General features: G+C 42.3%; 1 pseudogene; it reads right to left on the bottom strand.

Annotated features, from left to right (window-relative positions):
* Positions 1–12,023: 12,023 nt before the first annotated feature.
* Positions 12,024–12,346, bottom strand: LOC129400073 (60S ribosomal protein L36a-like; annotated as a pseudogene).
* Between the last annotated feature and the right edge of the window lie 8,460 nt (positions 12,347–20,806).

Raw genomic sequence — 20,806 nt, forward strand, 5'->3', positions numbered from 1 at the left:
GGAATTGGATTCTTCAGTATCCAATAAAGAACGGCACATATTTATTACATGCATAATTGTTGTTACTATTCATTAGGACCTATTTATTAAATATTTATGTCACTAAGCCAAAAGTGACTTTATTTGACAATAGTTTTCTTTTTTGATAGGAGTGGAATCTCCCAAACAGTGCTCAGGGGTCAGGGCCACTGACAGTGATTCTTCATCTACTGGGTACATGATTCAATGCTAGAGCTGAGCATACAGTGTTGCACGGGTTCTGTTGTACAGGCCACCCTAGCTGTGCTTGGGGCCCTCCAGGGCCACACCCTGGCAATATTCAGGGGACCATATTGTGTTAAAGATCTAAGGATTATTCACATGCAAGGCATGTGACTTAAACCCCATCTCTCTGGTCCTGAAGTCCCTCCCTCCCTCCCTCCCTCCCTCCCTTCCTTCCTTTTTTCCTTCCTTCCTTCCTTCCTTCCTTCCTTCCTTCCTTCCTTCCTTCCTTCCTTCCTTCCTTCCTTCCTTCCTTCCTTCCTTCCTTCCTCTCTTCCTCTCTCATTCTTTTTCTCTTTTTAATTTGAGTGTATATGTGTGTTTCATTTCCCTTGAAAAGCAAGAGAAGATAAAAAAATTGAACTCAACATCAAATACTTGAGAATTACTAACCACACAGTTTCTCTAACATAAGGGATAAGCAAGACTTATTTCCTATATTAGCAATCTACACAGCATGAGACTTTTTCTGAGATGAATTTGACAACAGGATTAGTTTGGGGGAACACTTGACTGATCTCAAACTCTAAGTAAGAGTCAGGCTTAATGCTTCTGAGTCCTGCTGTGTTTGTATTTAGCATCCATATTTATTTTCTGGTAAGTTTTAGAACTCTTTTTTTGCATACAGCAGACACTCAGACATTTTATGAATTGCAAAATAAATATGAATTTAATTCACATGGGTTTTGAGCAGAAAATAGTTACAACTAGAAAAAAAATTGGGGGGCCAGAGTGATAGTACAGTGGGTAGGGTGTTTGCCTTGCACAAGCTGACCTGGGCTCAAACCCCAGCATCTCATATAGTCCCATGAGCACCACTAGGAGTAATTCCTTAATGTAGAGCCAGGAGTAATCCCTGAGCATCATCATTATGACCCAAAAATCCAAGGGGAAAAAATTTCAACAAAAAAATTTTTTGTTTTGTTCTCATACTCACTAGTACGTACTAAGAGTAACTCTGTGCTCAGGAGTAACCCTTGGTAGTTCTTAAGGGTGGAGGGGATGGTCAAATATGGTGCCTGAGATTGAACCAGGTTTGGTTGCATGCAAGTCAAGTGCCTACCTGCTCTAGTATCCTTCTGACCTAGGACTCCATTCTTAATTATATTATGGCCTGTTCTTTTGCTTCACAGTCTAATTTTTAAAAAAATCAATTGTACATCTTGGAGTTATTTTGATGTCAGTATAAAACCTCGATTTGTTTTGCATCCTATTTTATAGTATGAGAGAGTTATTACTTAATTATGTCTATGCTAAATATTTTGTAGTTTCTACCTTTTCTTTGCATTATAAACTTTGACACAATGAAAATTCTACACATAGATATACTTCTTTAAATTAAATGCCTTGAAGTAAACCAAACACATACAAGAATACATAAGTATATACAAAAAAAAAGACGCTTTTCACTTGCCTTCACAGACAGCTCTATAGCTAAATGAAACTTTCCCCCTTTCTGTGGATGGTTTATAAGACCAAGATTGCTCACTGGAGGCAACCAAAATCCAAACTTGCAAATCTGTGTCTTTGAAAATGTGTGACTGGAGTTGATCCTTTATTCTGAGCTGGGAAAGAATACTTGATTCAGTTGCTAGGTGGCAATATTTCTTTACCAAAAGGCTTGCACAATTTCAGTTGCATGTTCCTTTCTAAAACAAAACCAGTATTACAGCCCCTCCAGGAGCAACCTTGCAACCAGACTTCCTGATTCAGCTTACAAAGAGGCAGTGGCACCATCTGAAATTGCGAGGCTGGGATATTCAAAACGAAACAAAACAAAATGTCTTTCTACTGGCCATGGGACAATTGTAAAACCTCATGGTTGGGGAATCAAGCATGCGACTTCATCTGGCAATTGTAATAATACGCTAAGCAGTGCCCAGAACCACCCTATGCCCTGGTAAAGGATAGGTGCAGTTTCGCTTTTCTCATGGTGGCATTCTGTTCACAAAAGAACCCTGTCTTTGTGGTTATGAAACATCTAATGGTGGGCCTCAGCATTGTGCAAGGTTCTCTTCTTGTGCTTTTTTAATTCCCTGCTTCTCCTCCCTTCTCTTTGCTGTTACTGTTGTGATAACCAGGGGTAACAGATACGTCTGACTATGGTACTTGCACGTTTTGATCTACGCTGCTTCTTGGAGAGTGCACATCAGCTTTCAGGGCTTCCACATTCGCCTGTGGGACTCCCAAGGTTCACGCTCATTTAGGTGCAATGCTGGTGTGTATGCACATGGAGGGTCGCACTCCTTTGTGGTGCTCACACAGCCAGGCTGCTTTTACAATATAGCAGCAATTGCTCATTTTCCAGGGACCCCAGAAGAGAGCTGCAGGGAATGGATGTGGTGGCACAAGGATCTGAATGTATGACCATATGCCACAACAGTGTTCTGAGTCACTTCCTACTGACTCTGCGGAAGTGCTTTTTTTTTCTTAAATAAAAGTTTTAATCCACTATCAGAAAAAGTTGCTAGATTTAGCAAATAAAAAATAGGTACGTGTGTGTGTGTGTGTGTGTGTGTGTGTGTGTGTGTGTGTGTTGGTGCTCAGGGCTTTCTCCTGGCTCTGCACTCTGGGATTAGTCCTGGTCGGATTCAGGGGACCATATGGGGTAGCCGGGATCAAACCCAGGTTGGCTGCATGCAAAGTACCTTACACCTGTACTATCACTCCAGCTGCACAAAAGCCCTTAGAACTTCCTATGCAGGTGATTCTTAGGTCATATATTCAGAGTAAAGATCCGAAGCAATGGGGTGGTGAATCTCCAAGAGAATGTTATTAATTCAATTGCATCAGTTAAAAAATATTACCAAAAAATTACAGAAATTACAAAAATTACCAAAAAAACTGGATATTTCAGAAAAGCACCCAGAGAAACGTGGCACTTTCACAGCTTCAATAGATTGCACAAATTCATAAGCTATGAATCGCAGGTTAAAATTGCAATGTTGAGTGGGATATACACTTAAGGCTCTTGCCTTTCATATGGTTGATCCAGGTTTGATGACCATCAGAACATATGATCCTCTGAGCACTGCAAAAATTAACTAATCATTCATAGTTATGTTGAAAAACAAAAGTTTCAAATAAAAAGAATAATATGTAGTCCCACAACTCAAAGAGGTAGTGAGAAAAATAATTTTGTTTTCTTTTTTTTTTTCATAGCTCTGATAATAATGTAGTGACTCCAGGATCCCATCCCAAATGTTTGGTGTCTTGCAGTGTGGCAGGTATTAAGGATTCAGCAATTTCCAAAGCTCCTGGGCCACCATGGCCAGAGTTTGAGAGCTACTGTGTCCAACACCTGCTGTTGCCTGGTCTCCATACCCTTCCAATGTTGGCTGTTTGGGTTATGCTGAATGAACTATAGAACCTATTGGGAATTGATTGTAACTACAGCTGTTCATCAACATGAAAGAAATCAAACTGCTAATTCTTACTGGAGGGATGTCTATGACTCTTTCATGATAAAGAAGAGAGTTCTGCTTGAGAAGGTTAGAGTTCTGCTAGGGCAAGGTTGAGAAGGTTTAGAAGTGTCAGGGTAAGAAGGTGAAGGTTAAGATTAAGAAGGTAAAGAATCTTAACCTTGAGAAGCCTAATTTTAAGATTAGGGCAGAGTGGGAATTATGGGGCTAGATCAATCATACAATGGGTAGGGCCCTTGCGTCGAACACTGTCAACCCAGGTTCAATCCCAGGCATCCCATCTGGTCCCCTAAATCCTGCAGGCGTGATTCCTGAGTGCAGATACAGGAGAAAGCTGAGCACTGCCAGGTGTGACCAAAAACAAAAAAGAAAGGGCTTGTGTGACATTATTATGTGTCATAATTATTAAATGTCATCACAAATTCATGAAGTTATCAAAAATCTTGTGATTGGCGAGATTCAGGGTTGAAGAGGAAAAGATAATGATGGCAACACTCCAAGTGGAAAAACTCTTACGTTAGAGTTATAAGGACTTGAGGCAACATCGCAGACCCAAGTTACTTGAAATGATATATATAATGCCCCAGGGACTCAAAATCCTCTCTCTAACAAGTGGACTGGAGCCATAGCACAGCGGATAGGGCGTTTGCCTTGCATGTGGCTGACCCAGATTCGATTCCTCCGTCCCTCTCAGAGAGCCCAGCAAGCTACGGAGAGTATCTCGCCCACACGTCAGAGCCTGGCAAGCTGCCCGTGGCATATTCGATATGCCAAAAACAGTAACACCAAGTCTCACAATAAGACCTTACTGGTGCCCGCTCAAGCAAATCGATGGACAATGGGACGACAGTGCTACAGTGCAACGGTGCTCTACCAAGTAAATGGGTGTGTGTGGGGGGGCGCAAATGGGGATTAGTTAGACTCATGAATGTTGTCTCATTGCTTCCCTAATGCCAGGCCAGGCTTCCCCAAAGCAGTGGAGACTCTAATTATATTTTTCCCCTGAGGTGCCATTTGTCACAAGTCAAATCCCATTGCATTCCAGGTGTTAACACTCTGGTATTCACTGGTCTAGTGTACAAAGGTTTTAAAAATTAGTGCCCAGCCCCTGGGCTGGCATTACATTTAAGGAAAGGGATTAAGAGATTATTGAGTTTATTTCATGAGAGATTTTAAGGAATCGCTTATGATTATACTCTTGAAGAATTCCATAATTACGACTTCCACCCTTAGCAACAGAGGCCCTCCAGGATAAAACTGAAATCATCAGTCTTCTTCTCGAGTGATATGCTGCAGAAACAGATCTGGCAGCCCTTATACTGAGATCGCAGGAAATTTGTGTCAGGAACTCAGGGGGACTATCCCATCACAGTGCATTGTGACAGAGCTCTTAAAAAAATAATTCACTATAGAGGTTGGAGAAATAACACAGGGTTAAGGCATTTGCTTTGCATCCAGGTGATTCCAGTTCACTCCCTGGCACTGCATATGTCTATGGAGCACTGCCAGGAGTGACCCCTGAGTCCAGAGCCAGGAGTACGGTCACATAACAACAATAATAATTTACTATAAATTTACTGGTAAATAGACCAGCAACTTAATCACTGTATCATTGTAGCACTGTCATCCTGTTGTTCATCGATTTGCTCGAGTGGGCACCAGTAACGTCTCCGTTATGAGATTTGTTGTTACTGTTTTTGGCATATCGAATATGCTACGGGTAGCTTGCAGGGTGGGGGGATACTCTCAGTAGCTTGCTGGGCTCTCTGAGAGGGAAGAAGGAATCAAACCCGGGTCAGCCGAGTGCAAGGCCTTACCCGCTGTGCCATCGCTCCAGCCCAACAGCAACTTATTACCAATATTTATTAATAAAGCAGCCAAACTACCTTAAATGTACTATTTTGGAATTTGATAAATGTATTTTAGTGTTATTGGTATCTTTTGGAATCCTGTGTTATTTTAAAGATATCTTTTATGACTACAAACCCGAACAGAACTTAGTTTTGTTTAACTTTGATTTATATTTGTCACTTCTATTTTTGGTCTAGAGGGAACTTAATAAACAGGAGGAGAAAATTGGTGGAAAAAATTGGAAAATTTTTGTTTTGTTACAACTGACATTCTTTTATTCTATACTCTCTTTGTTCGCAGAGTATTTTTATCTCTTGGTGACTTACATATGCTAATTTGTTTTCTACAAGAACCAAAGCTGAATTACCTCTCCTAGTGACTAATTACTTTCTTCCCAGTGGGAGGTGAGGATGACTCCTGCCAGTTCGACTGTGGAATCAATGAGAAGGTACATTAATGAGTCTTAGAATCACTCCCGGGAGTATGGAGTCCTTTCTGTGCTTTCCTGTTGATGGTACCTCTCTGTTTCACAGTGTTGGAAATTGTAAGTAGGGTGCAATGCTTATTACTCATTTTCTGTCTTCACATCACAGAGGGAGGTGTGACTTTAAAGACTTACTATGTTCAAAGCCCAAAATTCTAGAGTAGAAACAACCTTGAGAGAATTTATGTATCCAAGCCCTCAATGGTATTAACAGAACAAATTTCAAGAATAAAAATGGAAATTATTTTTTCCAGGAGACTACACATAAACATTCTCAGGGATATTTTTACTGGGGAATGTGGTCCTGAACTCTTTCTTTAGAAGGACACACACAATGGCATTTTGGAACCCTGGTTTACCAGACACAAGTGTAAAGGAAATTTACATCAATACTGAGAAAAGTTAATTTTCAAAACAAATATTGGAATATGTTTGCTTACCTGCATTTTGGCATCACCTTTATAGGCAAGAACATCCTGTCTTCATCATATACATCTGTGACTGTTTCGTAACTCCTTCCCGTTGTTCTGGGCACAATAGGTCAGCCCATCTCACCTTCAACACCTCTGATGAAGTATTTTGAGACAAAAATACGGTGTGGGGGGAGATTAACATGCAATGTTGTGTAGGTAAATCACATACTTCGTTTGTCTGGGGGGTCACACCAAGAAGTGCCCAGGGGTTATTCCATCTCTGTAGTGGGGGGTGGAATTTGTAGCCCCCCTGAGTGTTGTCAGGGCCAAGACATGAACTGGGGGCTCCTGAATACAAAACGTACATTCCGGCTCTCTGAACAATCTTCCCCACATGCTAGCTTATTCTTTACTTTGCTGTTCCTGAACCTTTCCTTGGATCTGGGGCCTAAAGGGAAGTCACAAAGGTATACAGGCTGCTGCTTGTTGACTTTACAGTGAGAAGCAAATTGCAGATGACAGGACTGACTCCGGGTTAGATTTCTGATAGAGAATTCTTCCCTTCTCCTCCACCCTCCTTAACTTCTGCTCCCTTTCCTCTTCCTTCTCACTCTTTTGAGATTATGGATCTTTTGTATATAATTGCACCCTGCTCTATAGATTACTATATGCTATTTATTTTAGTTTTAATGGGGCATTTCTTTTACATGTTTACTTTTTTAATTACAAGTTTAGTGAAGTATTATGCTGAGGGAGAATTTTCTATAATCTTTTTCTAGTTGTTTTACAAAAAACTAAATCGTTCATTCTCAAACATTCTCAAATATTAAAATAGCTACCTAGACAGATTTTCATTTGGGTAGGTCAACTCCTCTTGCACTTTGACAAATAATGATGTTGTGAAGAAACATAAACACATTACTTATTTCTGTGAAAGACAATATTCTGTGTGCTAAAAGGATTTCAAAGATCGATTTGGCCTTAGAGAACTTGGGATCTTCTAAGAGAGATATGTACATAAACAGAGCATAAAATGGGGGTCTGGAGAGATAGAATAGCAGATAGGGCTTTTATCTTGCACACAGGTTCAATACCTGGCACCTCATGTAGTTCCCTAAGCCAGCCAAGAGTAAACCCTGCTGGGTGTGGCCCAAATAACAAGCAAAAACAAACAAACAAAAACCCAGTTTTTAAAAAAAACACACACAGGCCATCTTGCCACACCTAGCAGTGAAGAATCCAGGCCAGTGGCACCACAAGCCGGAGAATGCTCAGGACCCCAGACCTGGCCAACAACACCGGGGTGCCAGACGGAGAAGGTGCAGCCAACCCGCCTTCTCCAGATGGAGCCCCGGCGACACTGAGCTTCTACTAACAGGGCTCCAGTATATGGGACTGGGATATTTCTCTAAACCCCTCGGCTGTTTATGCGGGCACGTGAACTTTCCTGATATACAAAAAAAAAAAAAAATTCAGGAATGGCTCCGCCCCACCCCCCCCCAGCGACCATTATCCCAGAGGCACGGGTAGCTCTGCCATTGCAGGCGGGGAGACATTACTGGTGCCTGCTTGAGCAAATCGATGAACAATGGGATGACAATGCTACAGTGCAGTATTATGTTGATTGGCTTGCAAAGATGAAGCCACTGACCTAGCAAGTGAAGGCAAAGATAAACAAATGGTACTATATTAAACTAAGAAGCTCCTGGACCTCAAAAGAAATAGTGACAAGATACAATGACAGCTCATGGAAAAGGAAAAATTATTTACCAATACCCATGTCATAAGGGATTAGTATCAAAAACATTGGGAATATAACTCTGGGGCCAAAAGCACACTACAGAGAAAATATCTGCACTTTTATGTTCATTGCAGCACTATTTACAATAGCCAGAATCTGTAAATAATCTCAATGTCCAAAACCAGATGACTGGATAAAGAAACTATGATACATCTACACAATGGAATACTATGCAGCCATTAGGGAAGAAATGAAGTAATGACATTTGAATATAACTGGATAGATATGGAGAGTATCATACTGAATGAAATTAGTCAGAAGGAGGGGAACATAGAGTGATTGTACTCATTTGATTCCTTCGTCCCTCTCAGAGAGCCTGGCAAGCTACCGAGAGTATCCCTCCTACAGGGCAGAGTCTGGTGAACTACCCGTGGTGTATTCGATATGCCAAAAACAGTAACAACAAGTCTCACAATGGAGACGTTACTAGTGCCCGCTAGAGCAAATAGATGTACTCATTCGTAGGATATAAAAATAATAGTGTGACACTAATAGCCAAGGACAGTAGAAACAATGGCCAGGAGGACTGGCTCATAGTTGGAAGCTTGCCTCAAGTGCTGGAGGAAGAAGACAGTTGGGATAGAGAAGGGACCAATTAGACAATCATAGCTGAAAATGGTCACTTTGGATAAGAACTGTGTGCGAAAGTAGATAAAGGAACAAACATGATGACCTCTCAGTACCTATATTGCAAACCGTAATTCCCAAAATGAAAGAGAGTAAGAGACAGAGAAAGAGAGGGAGAGAGAGGGAGAGAGAGAGAAGAAAGTGCCTACTATAGAGTCAGCCTTCAAGGAGAGGCAGGAGGGAAACTGGAGATATTGGTGGTGGGAAGTGTACACTGGTGGAGGGTTGAGTGTTGGAATGTTGTATGACTGAAACCTAAAAAATTGTAACTGTGTATCATATGGTGATTCAATAAAAATATATATATAAATATTTTTTATTACTTTTTTCTGGGAACCAGAGTGATAATCCAGTGGGTAGTGTATTTGCCTCACACTTGGTCAACTCAGATTCTATCCCTGACATCTCATATGGTCCCCACAAGCAACCCCAGGAGTAATTCCTGAGTAATTCCTGAGTGGAAAGCCAGGAGTAACCCCTGAGCATCACTGGGTGTGGCCCAAAAGTAAAAACCAAAACAAAGAAGCAACTAATTATTTTTCTCATTTATTATTCAGTAGATTTTTTTCCTCCCCAGAGCAAGCTAAAATACCTATTTTTTTATATATTTTATATATTTTTCTTCTTGCATTCTTCTCCTTATGCACCCCAGAAATCTGTTTTCTGGGTCTCCTCTTTCCTCTCTAACACCATCCTTCTTTTCTTCTTTTGGAGTTCTACAAGAATAAGGTGAGTGATATTTCAGATCACCAACTCCATTTTCAATCGGGTTTCTTCTGCAGTCCTCCACTAAATTCAGTTTCACCTTTCATAAATTACAGAAGGTTTTCACAGCCCTCTTTTTCCTTGATGAAACATCAGCTGAATCTTTCTACAGGTGCTCATTCTATTCCTCTTCTGTTATTTGTAATTATTTTTTTTGTGCCAGGGATCACCAGACCATGGCCACAGTCAGGATCCCCTTGTCAGGGCTGTGGGTGTTGTTGTGGGTGTGGGCATGGTACATGAAGCTCAGCCTTGTTCCTTCTTCTGTGCTCAGGGATCACTCCTGGCAGTCCTTTGGGCACTATATGGGATATAGGGGACAGAACCCAAGTGATTGGCATACAAGGCAAGCACCTTATCCACTGTACTATTAGGCCCTGGCTCGTTCTAATCTTTTGAGTCTGCCTCAGGGCCTTTGCTCTCTGTGAATCCCTCAGGGCAGACTGGTCAGGGTTACTTCAGTGCATGTGGGTGGCACTGGAATTCAAACTCAGGGCCTTTCCCTTGTCAGGCAAGTGCTTTATGCCACTGAGACATCTTCTGGCCTCCTCTTTCCCATATTGGGTCTGTTTCCAGGAGGATTTGTCTTTTGTGCTGATTTAATATTTTCCATGAGCGACTGATTCTTTGAGCTCCGACTAGTTATTAGCTTCCGTATGTTTAAGAGTTCTCATAAAATCCTCTCTTTTCTTTGAGGGGGTTATGAATGTATCCAGTTGTATTGGGCTTTGCCACCAATCTGTTAACATAGATTTTTGAATCTCCCAGAAATCCCTGGAGTAACTCACATTTAGGCCTGTTTGACACAGGAATAAGCTTATTTTTATATGTGGTACTTGCTGTTAATCAAGAGCTATTTGGGGGCCAGGGTGATAGGATAGAAGGTAGGGCATTTTCCTTGCACACCATGCAAGGAAATGGTGTTCCGTCCCGGGCACACCATGTGGTCCCCCAAGTCCACCAGGAGTGATCCTTAAGTGAAGAACCAAGAGTAAGCCCTGAGCACTGCCAGGTATGAACTCCCATATCAAAATTAATAAATAAATAGTAAATAAATAAAAGGGGACTGGAGTGATAGCACAACAGGTAGGGCTTTTGCCTTGCATTCGGCCAACCTGGGTTTGATTCCTCTGTCCCTCTCCAAGAGCCAGCAAGCTACCGAGAGTATTCCGCCCGCACAGCAGAGCCTGGCAAGCTACCTGTGATATATTCTATATGCCAAAAACAGTAAGAAGTCTCACAATGATGTTATTACTGGTGCCCGCTCAAGCAAATCGATGAACAATGGGATGACAGTGCGACAGTGCTACAGTGCTAAATAAGTAAAGTGGTATGTATTTTTTAAATTTTATTGAATCACTGTGAGATAGTTATAAGCTTTCATGTTTGGGTTACAATCTCACAATGATCAAACACCCATCCCTCCACCAGTGCACATTCCCCACCACCAATATCCCCGATATACACCCCCTTTCTCACCCTCCCCCTGCCTCCATGGCAGACAGTATTCCCCATACTCTCTCTCTACTTTTGGGCATTATGGCTTGCAACACAGACACTGAGAGGGATGTCATCACATTTGGTCTGCTATCTACTTTCGGCACACATCTCACATCCTGACTGATTCATCCAGCCATCGTTTTCTTAGTGATCCATAAAGAGATATTATGTTTCCCATTTATTTATTGATTCTGGCATATGGTTATTCTGAACCCCCACAAGGAAAAGCAGTGGGTCTGAGGCCAGGTTGCTGCATACTTGGCAGGGATACTGCCTTAGTAACAGGAAAATTCCTCCCTCCGTGTGCACAATGGCATCTAGCGTGGCTCAGATTGATGTCTGCACAAAAACTGGCATTTGGCCTAAAGTGCCATGGAGGGAAGCTGAGATTCTTAGTGTGTCTGTAACATTGTGATTTGAGTTAACATTAGACTTGGGTGTGGGACAGAGAAGAGGTACTTTTGGGGTGAGAAAATACTCATCTCAAGACCACCAGAGTTTCAATATACAGATATAGGTGGAGAGTAAATACTGTCATTAGAGCTTGTTGTCCCCTTCACTGCATTGCCTAGCCACAGTGAACCTTATGTGAGGGGGGAAACAGGAATTTGCGCAACACCTGGTGACGCTCAGGGGTACTCATGGCTCTGTGCTCAGGGATCTCTCATTGCAATGCTAAGAAAACCATATGGGATACCAGAGATTGCACCCAGTTTGGCTGCATGTAAAGTCAGAACCCTACCTCCTGTAGGAATCTAATTTTTTTTATATATTTATTTTTTAATTTTTCCTCTCAGAGAAAGTTTATTTATGACACTACGTCATTTCTCTCCTGAAACACCAACTGTTTCCCCAGCTTAAGAAAGCCCAGGATTTCTGTTTTCCTAATAAAAAAAAGCTCAGAACTGGATCACTTGTTCCTTTCTCTTTTTATCTCCTCCCCAGTAAAAATGCTGCATCTCTTAATGGCCAGGATTCTCTTAGATCTGCCATTGGGCTCAATGCATTCAAGCCTCAAAACAATCTTCTTTGTAGGTTTAACCCTTCTCCAGAAAATAGGCTTAGTCCGACTCTATAACAACTCTGTTTCCTGTCACAATGGCACTTTCCCTGGGCATACAGAGAGTCCCTGCCTTTCTTGTACTGTGTGTGTGATTTCCTGTGGTTGATGTTTGCCACATTTCTTAGAGAAAGTCTGGTAGGCTCTCAGAACATTCACCATGCTTACAGAGCTGAATCCACAAGGAAAGGGAGCAGGACCTTATTTGAAACTGTAAAAATGATTTGATTCCCCGACTGCACTGTAGCACTGTCATCCAGTTGTTCATCGACTTGCTCGAGGGGGCACCAGTACCGTCTCCCTGACTAGAGAACATTAATATATGCAAGTTTTAGAACTTAAAAATCTTCATTTTTCTAAAATAAAACTATTTACTTCAAAAAATTTGCTATCAAAATAAAGAAAAGTGAAACTTTTCCAGATTTTAACATGGATTGACTCGGGGATATCAGGGGAATAATTATGAACATTTACCCTGCCTTGCTTTCTGGGTTATGGCCAGCACATATCTAAAGAACAAATTTGTTTTGCACTCACAATATATTCTAAGATATGCTATCCATACGAAGAACAATTACTAAATATCTGCAATGCAGGAAGCATGAAACCAGGAATCAAACACAGACTGTATAGAGTAATGGTACCTAAAGAAGTTTCATCCAAGTAGAAGAGCCAGTCAAGTAGAACACATAATAAGTGGAGTGTGTTTTTCCTGGAAGGTGTGGGGGTGGGATGGGGGGACGGGGGAGGCAGAGGAAGGCGAGATTTTCTTTTTTCTTATTTTTTGTTTTTTGGGCCACACCCAGCAGTATTAAGGACTTACTCTTGGTGCTCAGGAATTGCTCCTGGTAGTGCTCAGAGGACCATGTGGGGTGCTGGGGATCAAACCCAGTTCAGCTGTGTGCAAGACAATTGCAGTACCTGCTATGTCATTGCATAAGTGCATGATAAGTAGTATAACAGCAGTTAGAAAACAAAACAATAGGGTCAGTTAACAGAGGCGGAGTGTGGGTGAGAAAGCTGCGGTGGGAAGAAGGTATTCCTGAGACATTCCCAAGGAAAGCAGCTCAGACTGCCTTAGTGTCACAATCCTCTAGGACCCCCACTTCACTAGTACTGCCTCCATTTTTATGTTTTTAAAGGATTCTCTCATAATGCACATCTTTCATTTATTTTTAATATTTTTTTATTTTATAAAATAGTTCACAATATTTGATTACATTTAATATTCAAACACCAATCCCACCACCATTACACCTTCCCATCACCATATTTTGGGTATTTCTATCCTGAACCCCAACCCCTGACCCAAAGCAGAAACGAAATAATATATTTTGTGTTGTTTGTTATGAAAAAAACCACTGAAATGCTATAAAAAACGTATTCTTAGAGGAAAGAGGGTGAGGATTGTTGCATTCCACCCAGGGGTCATTAAGCCCTTCTATAAGAGATCACTAACATGTTGTTGTTGTTAGAAGTTGAGTCTTGGGTGCTTTTATATATTTATATATATACATACATATACATATATATACATGCATATATATCTAAAAAAACTTCCCTCTAAGATTGGTTGCCTCCTACTTTGCACTCCACCAAATGTGGTGTGGTACCCTTGGAATACGGGTAGGGTGTGTGGTAGGAAGTGTCGCACAGCTGCAAATGCGGCTGCACGGTCCAGGAATAGGTTCACTCGTAGGTGAGGCTGGGGCCGAGCAAGTGGAAAGCGACCACGAGCATGGAGACTGCCTCCATTTTTCTTTTCCTTTTTCTTTCCTTCCTTCCATATTTGTTTTTGGGTTTTGGGTCACATCCAGCAGTGCTCAGGGCTTACTCTGGCTCTATGCTCGGGAGACCATGTGGAGTGCAGGGGATTGAACAAAGCTCAGCTGCATGCAAGGCAGACACTCTGCCCACTGTCCTCTCTCTGGCCTTGCTTCCTTTTTTCTTTATATTTTATTCCATTTAAGTATTTGTTTAGCTTCTGGACTAGAAAGGCAACAGGTATATTACAAGTCTGGGCTTTGGACAATGCCAGCTGTGGGTTTGAAGTCCTTATCTGTAGTGTGTTCATTGTGACGATCTTGGGCAAATAACACACTCTATCTCTCTCTCAATCACTCATTCTTTCTCCTTCCCTCTTTCTCCGTCCCTCCCTCCTTCACCCTCTCCTTATTGGTTCTGTTTCTCCGGAAAACCCTAATATGCCTACAGGAATAAGGCAGGGTTCCTGGAAGACTGAACTCATAAAGCTAGCCACCCTATCATAGCCTAAGAATCTTATGAGGAATTGGGACTATCCTCAGGCTTGGAGATCTTCCCTCATGTTTATGATACTGATACTTTTCCTTCACACCCTCCTGCAATCCGTTTATCTTAGCTTTTGTCTCCAGCAGCCTCCAACATGAATTACATCGTGGGGGGGAAGGGGGCACTGAAGAAAGAGATCAACGGGCTAGAGTGATCCCTGAGCACGGGGAGAAGCCCTGACACTGTCGGGAATGGCCTCAAAAGAAAACAAAAGAAACAAAATAAGTCACAACAGCACATGCTAACACAAAGATCACAGGTACTGAATGCAAGAAAATTATCTTCTCTCCCATATTTCACTCCCTATGTGATCATGATGTGATTGATCATCAGTGTGAATACCAATTGAAGTAAAACCATAAAGAATAGCCCAAATTTTCATTAAATCCATTTTCTCCCATTCCATTCACCAAGAGAAGTGTAAATCCCAAAACAAAGTCACCCTCCCTGTGCTGAAAAGAAAAGAAAATCTGGAGGAAAGAATCAAACAGAATCCATCATTCTCCCCATCCTCATTTCTAATTTTGTCTACTCTAGGACGGAGCTGCCTTGTTCCATAGAGTCCCTATTCCTTTTCTTCACAGCTGTGACCTGGGACATCTTCTGCTGGACTTTGTGGTGCTCCCCAACCCCCTCTAGAGTTGGGTAACCCCAAACCCTTCGTCTCACCACTTTGGTCTTTGTAAGCCTAGATGAGCCAGCAGAACACGCAAAAGCATCAGGGATCACAGAAACACACAGCCCCTGAGTCGTGATGCGTTTCCTTCCAACACAGTTATTAGGTCCCTGCATAAGTATAATCTGGACTAGAAGGCTGTTGGCAATAAAAGAATGAAAGAGAGACTTAATATTTTCTTGGGAAAGTGAATAGAAAGCAAACTGATGATGTGTTTCATATTCTTCTTATTATAACTGTAAAACCAGTTTTATGAGATAACCATGTTTCTTTAGAGTTTTGAAACCAGCCCAAGTACTAGGGATATAGCACTTGGGCTCAGACTTTAATACTTTATTTTCAGTTTTTCCGTTTTAGAGCATTTCATTGGGCTTTTGTTTCCAGCTTGGTAACCTGAATCATTGAGATCTCCATTTCTCCTTAAATATTTAGTTTTGAAATAAAAACATCCTTTGTGCCAACCCATAGTGTCACATTGAAACCCATCTGTGCTTTGACTGTATAAAATAACCAAGTCAGAACCAAGGTGAACCCATAAATGCTGGTGGTGCTTTTGAGGTAGAGGGGGCAGGTGAGGACGAGTCACGTGTCTCCAAAACTTAGTTCACCATGACCTCTTCTATTTTCTTTGGTGTCCTCTTTAAAATAACAAAAAGAGTCCAGGGGCATAACGTGGGGGCAGAAAACGTTGCTTTGCAAGCACAAGACCCTGAGTTCAAAGCCCAGTGCCACCACATGCAGCTCTGTGGGCTTCGTCCTGCAAGACCCCCGCACCTTCGGGAGTGTGTAATCTCTGACGTGAGCAGTCACACGTGAGCATTACCATCAAAGCATGCAGCCCCCACTGAGCACTGAGACTAAATGATGGGTGAGTACTGCTGCCAGTGCTGGACCCAGCAAAATGAGCGTGACCTCCAGTTACCACATGTGCACACACACCAACTAAAGCATACAGCCCCCAGCAAGCACTGAAACCAACCAAGCCCAAGTGGCACCCAGTCTTCACAACACAGCAACAAGCAGAAGGAACATTGGGAGAACAAACAAGTAGGTGGCACTGGAACAAAATAAGGCATCAGAGAGCTCAATAGGCTGAGTGCAGCTTTCCACACAGAGGCAGGTCCCCATGTCCCCCCAGCAGACAATAGTGGGCACAGAACCAGAGTAGGCCCCAAGCACTCATGGGGGTGGCCAAAACGATTTAACATGGAACTGGGTTTGGAAATAGCATTCTAGTCTCCAAGTGATTAAGGAGAGTAAGAGAGAGAGAGAAGATACACGTGGCAGGCTTTGAGGTGGCCAGCAGAAAATGTGTATAAAAATACAATGCAGTTGTTTTGTTATAGTTGTTGATTATTATTACTCGCTTGTATTACTTTGCATTTCCTCTTTAAGCAAGTGTTTGGATTTAATAGTGCCGGTTCTGGAGTCAAAACAATCAGAATTAAACCCTGGCTCCTTGCTAACTCTCTGGTGTCTGTAGAGAAGTATTTATTTGCCTGTGTATCATGTTGGGGACTAAGCCAGGGATTTCACATGTAAGGCATGAGCTCCTGACCTCCATGTCCTGCTTCTCTGGGAAATCCCTGAACTCTGTGACCAGGTGGTGTTGGGGCCTCTTAGAAGCTGGCACTCCAGTCTGAGTTGACCCCTTCCCTTAGGGTTCCCGTCCTTGCCCCCATTCTGGAGGGATCTTCTGCTTTGGAATTTCTTGGTAATTCAAACAACCCTGTATCAGGGGCTGGAGCGATAGCACAGTGGGTAGGGCGTTTGCCTTGCACTCGGCCAACCCGGGTTCGATTCCCAGCATCCACTAGGGTCCTCCGAGCACCACAGGGAGTAATTCCTGAGTGCATGAGCCAGGAGTAACCCCTGTGCATCGATGGGTGTGTCCCCCAACCCCCGCCAAAAAAAAAAACTCCAAACAAACAACCAAACAACCCTGTATGGACTCGTCTACTGCTTGACTCAGATTTGTATCTAGAGGTTCTTTCACAGAATTTAAGCTGAGTTCTGCGCTCTCCTGGTCTCCATTTCCCCATCTCTTTGTTGCCAGACCTCAGGCCCTGGGGTAGACTCACAGTGTCACCCAGGGAATAGAGAATGCGATGGTTTTTCAATGGCCATTTCCGTATAGCAAAAAAGCACTTGCTTTTCTGACATCTTGGACATGAAATTCTCCCCACGTTCCTGGGACAGAATGGCCCATATTCATTGACACATTGCTGCTTTTTGCCTTCCTTCCTGAATACTTTGCAAGTATTGCTCCTCTTCTGTGGGGAGAAAAAAATTGACCTGAGTTCCTTCTTCTACTTTCTAGGGAATATGGAAAATCAACAGCATCCCCCAAATAAACAGGCCGCAGGTCCCTGCAAGCACAAAAATATACTTGCCCATCAGAGGTATTTGAATGTCCCCTCAGCACTGGTTGTTGTGGAGACCAATGTAAGGGCAGATGAAGGAAAACAACAGGAACCCAGAGTGCATGGAGCAACAAAAAGAACCCAAACCAGGGAAAGGGCCACACATACGTTTGTGGGTTATTAAAAAATCCACAATATGAAACTAATACCCAAGGTAATAATAGAAACGGGCCAGGAAGACTGGTCCACATTGGAAGCTTGTCAGAAGTGGTGGGGGCGGAAGGCAGATAGTATAGAGAAGGGGCCACTACAACAAGGATAGTTGGAAATGATCACTCTGGACAAGAACTAAAGAACTGAGTGCTGAAAGGAGATAAAGGGACATAATGACTTTTCAGTGCCTGTATTGCAAACCATAATGCCAAATGAGGGAGAGAGAGAGAGAGAGAGAGAGAGAGAGAGAGAGAGAGAGAGAGAGAGAGAGAGAGAGAGGAAGAGAGAGAGAGAGGAAGAGAGAGAAAGAGAGACAGAGAGGAAGAAAGAGGAAAGAGAAGAAAAGTGCTACCATACAGGCAGGGGTGGGGTAGGGTGGGGTTGCTGGTTGGAAGGAAACTGGGGACATTGGCGGTGAGAAATGTACACTGGTGAGGGAATGGATGTTGGAACATCGTGTAACTGAAACCCAATCTTGAACAATATATAACTTGTATCTCACGGTGATTCAATTTAAAAAATTAATTGAAAACAAAAAGAAAAAGAACCTGAACCTGGAGTGCAAGGAGCAACAGGTAAATAAAGTGGGAAAATAAACCACCGTCCCTGGCACGCGAGCACTTTCTAGATGAGATTTCAGAAGCAGCAATCTGGCCTCTGGCCTGGGAGCAGAGCCTCCCACGCAACTGATACTATTGCAGCTGCCCTCAAACAAAACGCTGGGGCTTGCCTTGCGTCTAAATCTCCTCTGAACCTCTTTTCTGCCTGAATCAGTTTGGGCCTTCCCCCGTTCTTTCACTTCACTGCTTTCCACTTCTGGCTTCTGGCCCTGGAGGCCCCGACCCCTGCGAGCTACTGACCAGCCGGCAGAGGGCGCCCGTGGGGCAGCGCGCGGCGCGGGTAGCGGCGGGAGGACGCAGAGTCAGGAGTAAGCTTTGAACACCTGACACACAACCCCCCACCTAGAGGAAAAGAAAAGAAAATATCCTGTCAGATTCACTTACTCTTCCTGCAAACTACTGTGGTCATGCCTTGAATCCATCTTTGTATATGTAGTTGAGGCAAAACTTTTAAGGATGAAAGAAAACAGACTGGAGAAAAATCAGTTTTCTTTGGGAAACTTTGGCCTTCCACTGTCCATGTATACTTTGTGGACAAAAGACAAACATAACAATCCAAAACAATTTCAGAATCTTCTAGGAAAAAGTCCTATCCACGTGGCAAGTTTCTTTCTTTAAAAAAAATTTTTTTAATTGAATCACAGTGAGATATCCACTCGCAAAGTTGGTCATGTTTGGGCTTCAGTTACACAGTTTTCCAACACTTATCCCTTCACTAGTGGATATTTCCCAACACCAATGTCCCCATTTCCCTCCCACTACCATCCTGCCTCTGTGGCAGGCATTTCCCCCCCCCCCTCTCTCTCTCTCTGTGTTTCTGCAGAACAGATATTTAATACTGAAAGGTTATCATGTATATCCCTTTACCTATTTTCAACACTCAGTTCAACAAGGTTATTTCTAAATGAGACACAGAAACCAAAAACTCATAGGAAAAGTCAAACCACAAATTCATGAAGGAAAGATAGAAAATTTTTACTTTAAAATTTAAAACTACTTAATAATAAATGAAAATATAAATAAATTGAAAAGATAAAATAGGCCCCTGACTTCTCTGTAACATGCAAGTTATCCTATGCATTGATAAGAAAACTAGGTATGGCTCCTCTGGCTACTTATTGAGCACCTGAACAGCCATGATCTCAGAGGCACACGAAGGAGTCTTGGAACCCAGCAGCTCTTGGGAGATGCATCCGGACTTTGTATTAAGCTAACAGCAATGGGCCACCCCGGGTGGGAAAAGGTGTTGTCCCTTCTGCCTATTCCCCCTGGTGCCTTGGTGGCCACCATATTTCAGAGCCTATTGGACAGTCAGGTATGAGCCAGCAGTGACGAGACACTTTGGGCTTCATGGGATGGGGAATGGAACCGGCCCTTCTCCCTCACCATGACGAGACCCCAAGTTATTGCCCATGAACAGCTCCTCAAGCTACTTATTGAGTTCCTTAATGGCCATGATCCCAGAGGCACACAAAGGAATCTTGGAACCCAGCGGTATTTGGCAGGAATCCTCTCCAGACCTAATTATTAAAATATCAAATTCCAAAATTGTGCGGCCGCAACATCATATGCTCTTCATAATCAGCAATAGAAAACAAATTATCTAATGATGCCTGGCAGGTCTGATTGTTGGGGGGAAATTCCAAATAATAATGGTTGGTCTTTTGTTGAAATACTGAATGCAATCAAATTAGGGAGAGAGTAAAGTGGAAATCATCTGTCACACAGGTGGTGGGGAGGTGGGGTGGGATGGGAGGTACACTCGGGTTCTTGCTGGTGGAAAATGTGCACTGGTGAAGGGATGGGTGTTTGATCATTGTATGACTGAGACTTAAACTTGAAAACTTTGTAACTGTTTTCGCAGTGATTTGATAAATAAAATTTTAAAAAAGAGAAAACTAGGTAAGTAATGCATCAGAAGTAAGAGGAAAGATTTGTATAATTTTAGAACATTCTTACTGGCCAAGGAGTGGATGAAACAGATTACTGTTTATCAAAGAAATGCTAATTAGAGCAAGGCATTTTGCCTAATAATGACAAAGATTGTAAATGCTGAAATACCTGATGCACTCATGGAATAAGAAAAAGGGAAAATGGTTGAATAAACTAGGGTAGGTTTCTGTTATAAAATAGTACGCAGTTATTTTACAAAATTGAATCAGTGTCCTGTATAATTGGAAATATCTTTAATATTCTTAATGACAAAAAGGTTATTTCACAAGAAGCAAAAAATGATCAAATTTTTGTGAAAGACAAACAATCCTTCTTTTATGCAAGCAATACCTCATAAATGTATATAAAAGAGAAGCATTGATAGCAAAGTAGATCCATTTATTAAGGTAATTCCTGCATTAGAACCCTGGGGCTTTGGGGAGGCTGCAAGCAATGCACTTTCTGTTATTGGCACTCCTGTCCCATTTATTTGCTCTCCATTATTTAT

The sequence above is a fragment of the Sorex araneus genome, chromosome 1 (assembly GCF_027595985.1).
Source record: "Sorex araneus isolate mSorAra2 chromosome 1, mSorAra2.pri, whole genome shotgun sequence".
Lineage (NCBI taxonomy): Eukaryota > Metazoa > Chordata > Mammalia > Eulipotyphla > Soricidae > Sorex > Sorex araneus.